This window comes from Acanthochromis polyacanthus, chromosome 20 (genome assembly GCF_021347895.1).
Source record: "Acanthochromis polyacanthus isolate Apoly-LR-REF ecotype Palm Island chromosome 20, KAUST_Apoly_ChrSc, whole genome shotgun sequence".
Taxonomy (NCBI): Eukaryota; Metazoa; Chordata; class Actinopteri; family Pomacentridae; genus Acanthochromis; species Acanthochromis polyacanthus.
In genome coordinates, this window is record NC_067132.1 from 26830720 (window position 1) to 26841948 (window position 11229).

The following is an 11229-nucleotide window of genomic DNA, read 5'->3' on the forward strand; positions in this document are numbered from 1 at the left end:
CTGGAAAGAAATTAGTCACCATATATAAAAATGCAGATTTTTAAGGTGGGTATTTACAGTTTTAGCCTGTATTTTTTACAGTCAATCTGCAAAGCTTTACCTTTTTTTTCCCCGTAATTTAACCAGGTAGTGTCTTTTATTTAAGAAAAGAAAGAAAATCTGTAAAATAAAATAAGGATTTTTCATTTATACATCATGCTTCTTTCGAATAATCGCAAAAATATAGAAAATTCTGTCCTTTAAATATAGTAAATTGCAATTTTTCATTTAAATATTGAAAAAGAAGACTGCCTCTTTTTTTTTTTACCATTTAGTATGGAAATAAATATTTATTTGTGATCTGTGATTTTGCTAGATATTTTGATAATCAGCAGTTAAAAATGTATCCTTCATATACATATTTATAACAAAAAAATCTGTAAAATAATTTTGTATTTTTTGCTGATTTAAATGCAGTAAAAAGTAGTATAATTTTTATGGTGAAACGCCGGAAAAAAATCGGTCACTATATGTAAAAATAGGGATTTTAGATGTGAATATTTCCATCTTTAGCCCATCTATTTTACAGCCAAAGTGCAGATTGTTACCTTTTAGTCGTTCATTTAACAAAACGGAAAGAATCTAATTCAAATTCCAATTAAAATCCAATTTTCAAGTTTTTTTCTCAGCTTACATGATTCTTTAAGACTGAAAAATGGCTCCAAATGCAGTAATAATACCACTGCATTAGCTAAACACGAAACTGCTGAATCATGAGTCATAATTAATGACACAGAGTAACGTCTGATCTTTAAACTCCCTCTGAGTGGGAGGAAACATGTCAGAATCACTCACTACACCTGATGTTCCTCTCTGTAAAGATGCTCTAATTCAGTTCTGATTGAAAATGAATTCTGAGAGGAGTCAGAGAAAAAACCAAACTAATTGGAGTTCCTTTCTCCGGCTGCTTTGAACTGAAGCTCCGGCATCTGGGACCTCTAAGCTGTGATCAAAATGCCAGAGGCGGCATTGTTGGCGAGACAAAAGGAAGCAGGAAGTGTGGCAGCGACGGTGGCGTGAGGCGGATCAGCGTGTTCACGGAATAAAACGGTGAAGACACCTTTGTAGAGAACAGAAAGACGACGAGCTGCTGTTGATTTCCAGCAGGACGGAGCGGTTCTCCTGGTGGCTAACGTGAACTTTAATTAGATCGGCTCATTCAAACCGGTGTTGTTGTTGTGGTTCATCCTGGGACGAGCCGGTTTCCTCTATCCTGGATTTCCTTTTACTGTCAGGAAATCCCAAGAAACACGGCGGCCGTCAATACTTTATGGCTTCTGTGAATCTTTAAAAGCTCCTCACAACTACGTGGTTTCATTTTTAATCGCCTCCTAAAACACCTGAACGCTGTAGTTTTCACACAAATGGCAGGAAATGGTGTGTTTTGTAATGGACTGATTTCTACATTTGGTGTTTGTCTCTTTGTGGTTGATTATGTCTCTTTTAATTGTGTATTTGTGTTCATTTTGTGTCTTTTTGTGTTTGTTTTGTCACTAATTATGATGATTTTGTCTATTTATGGTCATTTTATGTCTATTTATGGTTGTTTTCTGAGTCTTTTGTGGTAATATTTTGTCTCTGCTGTTTTATGTCTACTTGTTGTAATTTTATGTCTCTTTGTGGTCATTTTGTGTCTAGTGTTTTGTGTGTCTTGGTAGTCGTTTGTATCTATTTATGACTGTTTTGTGTCTTTGTGGTCGTTTTGCATCTGTATATGGTTGTTTTGTGTTTATTTTTGGTCATTTTGTGTCTATTTATGGTTGTTTTGTGTTCATTTTGTGTCTATTCATGGTTGTTTTGTGTCTCTTTGTGGTCATTTTGTGTCTATTTATGGTTGTTTTGTGGTCATTTTGTTTCTATTTATGGTTGTTTTGTGTCTCTTTGTGGTCGTTTTGTGTCTATGGTTGTTTTGTGTCTATTTGTAGTCATTTTGTGTCTATTTATGGTTGTTTTGTGGTCATTTTGTGTCTATGGTTGTTTGTGGTCATTTTGTGTTAATTTTGTGTCTATTTATAGTTGTTTTGTGGTCATTTTTGTGGTCATTTTGTGTCTATTTATGGTTGTTTTGTGGTAATTTTGTGTTCATTTTGTGTCTATTTATGGTTGTTTGTGTTCATTTTGTGTCTATGGTTGTTTTGTGTCTCTTTGCGGTCATTTTGTGTCTATTTATGGTTGTTTTGTGTCTCTTTGTGTTCATTTTTTGTCTATTTATGGTTGTTTTGTGTTCATTTTGTGTCTATTTATGATTGTTTTGTGTCTTTGTGGTCATTTTGTGTCTATTAATGGTTGTTTTGTGTGTCTTCTTACTCATTTGCCTGTTTTTGGTTATTTTGTGTGCTTTTGTTGGGTCATTTTGTGTGTCTGCAGACTTTTTGTTTATATGTGTTTGTTTTGTGTGTTTTTATGGTCATTCTGTGTCTTTTGTGGTCATTATGTGTCTATTTTTAATCGTTTTGTGTCTATTTGTGGTTGTTTTGTGTCTATTTGTGGTTGTTTTGTGTCTTTTTATTCATTTTCTATCTATCTGTGGTCATTTTCAGTTTCTTCGATCATTTCATGTCTCTTTGTGTTGTTTTTGGGTCTCATTGTGATCACTTTATGTCCATTTGTGGTTGTTTTGTGAGTCTTTGTGTGGGACTGAGTATAAACTGTGAGTCTGTCTGGTATGTTTGAGTGTTCTGGATGCTAGTGGAGCTCTGAGGAATCACGTGTTGAAATAACACTTTATTCACTCCGGACTCGGCATCTCCAGACTCACACAGATAGAAGAGAAGCTACTTAGAAATTAATGAAGCAGCATAAGTGCATCTAAATCATTATACATTTATATTGTCGTTATTATCTACAAAACATGAAGTAATTTAGTCTGAAAACCCAACAGCTGGAAAATGGGTTGAAAATTCATCCATTTATGATCATTTTGTATTTTCATGGAGCAGTCTGATGTTTCTGCATTTGCTTTTTTGGGGTTTTTTCGGTGTTTTTAGACAGCAGAGATACAGAAAGAAGGAGTTTGTAAAAATTTCATCCTCTGACCTTAAAAACAACAAAACCAGAGATGAACAACTCAAACTATTCCTGTAGTTGCACTGTAAAAAAAAATGCTGTTGTGAACAATTTACTACAATTTATACTGTTTAAAAACAAAAAGCTGTGTTTTTAGTAGTGATGATTTATTATTTTACAACGTTTCACTGTTAAATTACATTATTTCTACTAGCAGTATTGTTACTTTACGGATATTTTTCATCATTTGAAAGAAAAAATATGTATGTTGAGGTTTTAAACTGCAATTTTAGAGATTTCCCCTGATTTACAGACAATGCCAAGTAAGATCCCAGGGAAAAAAAACGGATTTCTATATTAACACACATCAGGAATTTGTATTTTTTTTTACACTAATAATAATTTAATTTAATACTTTCATTTCTACCATTTGATGTTTTTCTGAATTGAAACCAACAAAAAAAATTTTTACAAATATTTTTCTTTGTTTGAAATAAAATTTATAATATTAAGGAATTTAAAAATGGTACAAATATTTTTTTTAACAGACTTTATCTGGACCATCAATCTTTATGCTATCGAGCAAACTGAAGACATTTTTTCCATTTAGCCTTGCTCATCTGTGGCTTTCTTAGAGCTGCAGCGGTTTAGTCCCAATCCTTTGGGTTCCCTTCACATTGTGTGTTTGGAAATGTTCTTGCTTTCACTATTAAACATAGCCGTGAGTTCTACTGTTCATTTTCTACAGACATCTAAGAGTTTGTTTCGACCACAAGATGATGGTTCTCCACCATCCTTCAGGTTTTAATAACGCATTGGACTTTTCTTGACTTTATTTTAGTAGTTTCATCTCCTTAGTTGTTTTCTTTGCTTGATGCAGACCAATAATTTGACCCTTCCGACACAGATTAACATCCTTTCCATGACCACAGGATAGGTCTCTTTAAGAAATGAGAAGCTCCTCACTGCTAGCCTAGCCATGCTAGACCCATGTTTCTGACGGCACAAGGGTCTAGGGAAATTCGACAGGGAGGGAGGCGGGCTAAAAGGTTGTCTATCAAATCCCTCTGCAGCAATTGGGTAGGTATACAACCAATCAACGCAACGAATAGGCTGACGTAGTTCCTAGAGCACCGGCGGATTGTGTGGCTAAGTCCCATTAGCTTCCCAACCAGCGGAGCCAACTGGTATATTAAGGATTTGCCATATCCCGTCGGCATAAGTCCAAATACGTCTTTCTTCTCAATGAAACACTTCAGTGCCGTCCTTTGTTTATCTTTCAAGTTGAATTTTAGCTTCAAATCTTTAAGGGCTGTGGCCAAAGCCGAGTCAAAAGATAAATGTTTATTGTGCGCCGGTTGTTTCTGTCAGAATCGTCACGCCTCTGTCGTCACTTAGTTACGCCGCCTTCTGACTCTACACTTCATGGTGATTCGTCCGGCCAGTTTTAGGAGAATCCAGCCTCGAGCCTTATGGAGGGTAACTAGACCCACCCTGGCAGAGAATTAAATTTGTTGCCGTGGGTTGTCTAGCGCGGCTAGGCTACCTCACTGCATCAGCTAGGGTTAAATAAGTTGTTGCAGCTGAATCATATTCATCACTGCAGTAATTATCCAATGGAAGGCTCTTACCTGTATTTGTTTAGTTAAAATCAAGTGGTGACTTTTTGTTTTGGACAGGCAGTGTTTTTCCACTTTCACTCCACTATCCTTGTCAAAAAACATAAAAAAAAGCAAAATACAGTCCGATTCCATGGATGCAAAACAGCGTATGGAAGAACGACATGCAAAGAAAGGTCTAAATCTGGACATTTGTTGCTTTAAACTGAAGCTTTTCTAATAATTAAGCACAAACTACACAGTAAATCCACTTACTTAGAGGTAGACAGCTGCTGCACACCTGTTCACGACTGTCTAATAGGACTACAACATGCATATCATGTAGCATTTATTATCAAGTAACGCTCCCCACGTCTGCCGCTGTGCACCGTAGGCTTTGATTTGATTTGTTTAGCATTGCAGTGGACACACACACACGCTACCGAAAACACGCAGCTTAATTAAATTAGGCTTACAATAGTATTTAATGAATCTGCTTTCTGTGCCAAAGCAAACGAGCTGCTTTTCGTGCATTTCCACGTCCAATAATCACCTCAAAACGAGCCGGAGAAAGTGAAGTTTGTTAAAAGTTGTGTGGTAAATGTTGGAGTCCACGTGATTCAGTGTCACCTCGGCTGAAATAAAGGCCTCAGTTGAACACACCGGGCGGTCTGAGGAGGCGCTGTGACACGACGGCAGCCTCTCTGCGGTCATTTTGAGGCACATTTTCATCAGCCAAGGATAATTTCCCTTAATTACACATAAAGGAAGCTTTGAATCTGACTGCTGGTTTCTGCCGTCGGTCTAATGACACCCCTTGGTGACTCTTATCCATCCCCACTGAGACGTTCAGAGGAGGAAAAAACACAAGAAAAGAAAAAGGAAACCCTGATTTGACAAACGTGCATGTCGCTCCTCCTGTTTCCGCGTCTGTTTCGATTTTTGTCACGGCGTCGGCGCACGAGGCCTGCGACTCTTCAATCGATGGCCGAGTGGAAAGGAAGACGGAAAAAAGAAAACTGGGTTAGAGTGAAATTTAGCGGAAGCATCATCAATTTATGATGCGACAACTTTTATTTCCTTAACTCCACATTAGTGTTTGCGCATCCATTTGCTCAGCCTGGATACTGTAAACTCCACTGAGCTGCGGAGAGAAAAAAGAGAAATTATTCCGAAAATAAACACATTTCCAGCGAATACAGAAATAGAGCGTGTCCAGGAAGGCAAAGAGCGGCGGCTGAGCGTACCTGTGATTGCCTTGAAAACATGGGGAGAATTTGCATATTGAGTGGAATTCTATTATGAAATCCGGTGTGTTTTTAATGTTTCATACTCGCACCACTTCACTCACATATGCATAATTCAAACATATATTTGACTTTTGGGCCTTGAAAAAAAAATTGCCAGAAAAAGGCCGCGTTGGTGCTTCTGAATGGCAGAAGTACAATAAAAGTCTGCACCTGCAACTGTTGAATCCAACAGTTTTCCAATGGCCAAAGCCAATATTAGAGAGCAGGGAAACAAAAGGTGGATGTATAATGCAAATATTGTGTTGCTTTTGTTTTTGAGTCTCACAAAATGCAACAATTTCCTAAAAAAAAAAAAAATCATCCCAGACGGCATACGGACGACGAAACATTACTGTTCGAAAGTTTGGAGTCACTTAAAATGCCCCTTATTTATGAAACAAAAACTGTTTTTTTTCAATGAAGATACCATTAAATGCATCAGGAATCCAGTCTTGACATTGTTCATGTGGTAAATGTCTGTTCTAGCTGTACATCTTTAATGGAATATCTCCATAGGGGTACAGAGGAACATTCCCAGCAGCCATCACTCCTGTGTTCTAATGCTACATTGTGTTAGCTAATGGTGCTAAAAGGCTAATGATGATTAGAAAACCCTTCATAACGTGCAACATATTAAAATAAACACCAGAATCGACCATTTTTTTGATGGTATTTGTTGTTTCTCTGTACACCAAAGCGTAATTCGGGTTGTAATTCTGTTACTTTGCTTGAAAACTTAACACAAAATAATGGATTTTCATTGGAAAGATTCAATAATTGTGGTGAAATTCTGAACTCTTGCAGTGGTGATCCTATACTTTGGGATTCCTGTCTGTAAACATATCAGTGACTAAAGTAACGCCATTTATTTCGGTTTGGCACGAGGCACATATTTTTCCCAGTTTCTACCAGATGCAGTGTCCCACCATCATGGCTGTGGTATTTCCAGATTCCACACAATCTTGCCTGTGCAATAATCAAAAGATACTACTTCTACCAGCTTTTTATGGTGAGCTACACGCAAAAAAAATACCAGTTTCATACTCTTAAACACTCTAATTCTTGATGGAAATGCTAATATTTGTGAATTACGGTGTCATTAAAAGGTCACGTTTCAAGGTGTTCCTTAATTCTGCAGCCAGACGAGTTTTTTTTTCTCTATTTGATGCGTCTCTCATGTGTCGTTATTATGTTATAGTGTTTACAAAAATATGTCAGACAGATGCCACCATTACCGCATACCATGTGTCCTGGTGACGGGACGTAAAAAACCATCCTGCCTCCCGTCACGATTCTCTCCTGGAATAAATGAACCTGAGGACTGTAATTACATTCTGTCTGCCTTCATCACGTCAGGTAGCCGGAGATGCTTTGGTTTCAGTAATAACCCACAATCTGATCTATAGATGTCTATATTTAGCTCCTCTACAATGCTGTTGGCATCGGTGTGATATATATATATATATCTGTATTTGCATATTTATAGGCATCTGCATTAAACAAAAAAGATAATTAGATGCTTCTGATCATATCTGTGGTATAATTTTTATTTATTGGGCATGTGAAGTTACTGCAACCACTCCAATACAAATATTTGCTCCTTATGTCCTCATTAGTGGAAGAAATGTCTCTCAACTGATTTAAAATTACCTGAATGATGAAATACCACAGGTTTTGTATAGATTTTCTGTAATTTGAGTGAATATTTCTCTATATAACCATATTTGTGATTGATTGTTTGGTAATTTCCCAACAGAACAAGTTCCTGTTGCTTTACTGCCTCTCACCACCCTTAAATTGAGTTTTTAGTTTCGTTAAAGCTGCTGTAATCTGTACTTTTATATATATATATATATATATATATATATATATATACTATAGAATAAATAACTTTATGTAATGTAAGAGTGATGCATTTTGGGGTCTTTTTAAGCTGATTGTTTTGGTTTTAGCGACTAGCTAGCAAACAAAGTGGAGAATTCAGCAGCATAAATAGCCAAAAGGGGTGTGTGGAGACCAAAACAGAGCTAAAATAGGTCGTCATCAGAAATGTTTTTTTTGCAATTTGAGTGATCTGGCCGAAATATAGATGTATATATGATGCTATACTAGTTTTAATTTACCACTTTCAGAAGCTGCTGTAAATTTAGCAGCAAATTCAAACACAAAGAGATGCTGTGGTAGTAGCTGGAGTTCTGGATAAAATCTGCTTCTTACCACCCTAGAATTTAGGGGTTTTTTGTAAGTGCTGGATGTGATGAAAATAAATGATTGGATGTAATGTATGGGTGTTGCATTTTAGTGTCTTTCAACTTGTTGTTTTGTTTTAGCAAGTAGCTAGCGAACATAATGGAGCATTTAGGAGCCAATAGAGCCAAACAGAGTGTGTGGAGACCAAAAAGGAGCTAAAATAAGATTGAATTGTACCTTTAAAAATGTCTATATGAACCTGTAATTTGTTTTGTTTGTTATAGCTGGTGCAATCCATAATTTTATGTACAAAAAACGACTGTGTTTAATGCACGATGTTGCATTTGAGTGTCTTTCAGCTCACTGTTTTATTTTTAGCAAGTAGCTAGTGAACATATTGGAGCATTTAGCAGCAAATAGAGCCAAACAGGGGTGTGTGGAGACCAAAGAAGGAGCTAAAATAAGATGCTTAATGTGCAAATAACCAAATATTTACTAGCATCTGTAAGTTCATATGTCACTGTTTTTTTATTATTATTTTTCATGTCATTTTAATAGACCTGTACCTTAAAATATGTCTACAATGGCCTACCCTTTTGTTGTGTTTTACCATTGAAGCTGATGTAATCCATAATTTTTATATACACAATAGATTAAATGACTGTATCTAATGGAAGTTTGTTCCATTCTAGTGTCTTTCAGCTCATTGTTTTGGTTTTAGCGACTAGCAGGTGAACGTATTGGAGGATTTAGCAGCAACATAGAAGTGTGTGGAGACCAAAAAGGAGCTGAAATAAGATTTAAATTAATGTTAACACTTTTGTTTATACTATTAACTTTAATATTTTATTATTTTCTAAGAAATATCAGTTTATTTGTGCTTAATGCTTGTTTACGCTGCCCCATGTGGTCAAAAACATGCAAATCTTTACACTTTTATCTTTTATTTCTGTTATTTTGTCAACATATGTCTTGTTTTGTTTTAATGCATGTTGCCTGAGTTCATTGATCATCTAGAACAGTACTCCAGACGACTCTGCTCGCCTTCTGAACAGTCAACAGGTTTTTTTTGACGCAGTTTAGCTAAATTAGTTTCAGTTATTTTTGAAGACATTGATATGAAAGATGAAGCATTGCAGCTTTGATGGGAGTTTTATTTTTTTCCTCTCACATATTTAATTACCTCTTCATTTCTTTAGTGGTGATTTAGTTCTGATGGAGTGAAAATCACCCCTTTTTTTTTTTTTGTTGAATCTTTGTGATGATAAATGCATTTGTACTCCACTACAACGGCTGAATTTTAAACAGCGGCTGTTCCAGTCAACTTTTAATGAAAAGTGTTTTTCCGGCTGCTCGTGTAGACGAACATGCATATTCAGTCATATCGAGTCTTTCTCTCATATTTGTTTGAGTAGTTGAAACTTGCGCGTGTAATTCAGTGAAAAGCTTCTGATTAATTAACTGATTAATTCACCTTTTAGCTGCCGCATTCAGGCCGTTCTGCTTCACGCGACACAAAGCCGAGTACATGCGACCTAATTGTCTAGGGACTAATGGGTTTCACAGCGATGAACTACTCCAGAATTTATTCTTTTTTTGTCTTTCTTTGCGTGTTGCTTCATCCTGATGTATTTAGCGAGCACGGACGACGATTTTTTTTAAATAATGAAGTGCAAATCTGCATGTATCGCGCTCATTTGAATATGTGAAGAGCTGCAGGGCTTCTTATTATCCCCATTGTCTGTTTGCCGGTGCTCACCTCACCGAGAGTGTCGCTTTTAATGAGGCAAACATGATATTCTCCAGGTCCTTGCTCCGCGGTAGCTGCATCTCCTCTTGTACATCTGTGGGGCATGCAGTAAAGCAGCTTAACCAAAATACACCACCACCGCCACCTCTGGAGCTCCTTTCTGCCTTTCTCCACCCCGCCTCTTATGTGTTTTTAAATCAGTTTTTTCTGCTCTTGCATCTGAGGCCATTATGCTCACAATAGAGGCGCTCAAAACTGGAGCAGCGAGGAAGAAGGAGATGATGTGAAGCAGGAGAAAAAGTGGGAAAGGGCAGTCGGAGCGCCTCAGAAAGTAGCTGAAACGTTGGTTTTTGCCCCTCACTTTTGTCTCCGTCTTCCCGTGAGCATCCTTGTTTATTTTGCTGTCGCGGCTCTCGGCGTAAAAGATCTTCACCCTGAAAAATCCCGCCGAGGCTGGCCCACTATACCCACAAAATCGGGAAAAAAAATCAACATCTTCATGCTCCTCAAAGAGATATGACGCAAAGCCGTTTCATCTCTTTGAAGAGAGATTTGATTGAAATGATCTCACAAGACTAATCTTTCCTTTATATATCTACATATATATATATATATATAAGCTTATACATATATTTTAGATAAGCAGCTGCAACGTTTTCATGTTCAGTGGAGAAACAGAGGGTTCTGTGCTGCTGCTTCAAATTAATGAGAGCCTCCTTTTTTACCAAATTTTCTTTAATCAGTGCCTTTCCTTGCTTGTTTTCTTTTGCAGCAGATGGTTCAGACACAATTGCGAAAGACGATGTTGACACTGTAATCTCACGATTAATGGCACCAGTTATCTAATGAAAACGCTGATGTTTTTATCTTCCTTTATAAACATCCATTCTTTTCTCCGGCTGGCAATAAAGGAGTGGTGTGCGGATTAATTTAAAGGGCGGGAAAAACTCAAAGGAGCGAGTGTGAATGGACGTTCAGAGGTTCTCCTGGGACCATCCGTAGACGTTTATTTATCTATTTACTCTCCCAGCTGGGCCAGAGAACAATAAATGATCTGCAGCAGATTGCACATTTCCATACACAGTCCCTGAGCAGCATCTACAATAGGCTTCATCATTAGAAATATAAAAGCAGTCACTATAACAGAGTTGTTTCTGACGTTGTAATTACTGTGATTCATGAACTCAAGTCCAGTGTTTCTTCTTCTGTTGCTACGAGGCTGTCGAGGTTTCTCTCACGCAGCACAAACGGCGTCAAATGAAGCAAAAATAAAAATAAATGGTCCTTTATTTTCCGTTCATGCACAAATTCAAACCTCATTTCAAGTGTCCCTGGCAGATTTTATTGCCAATATAAG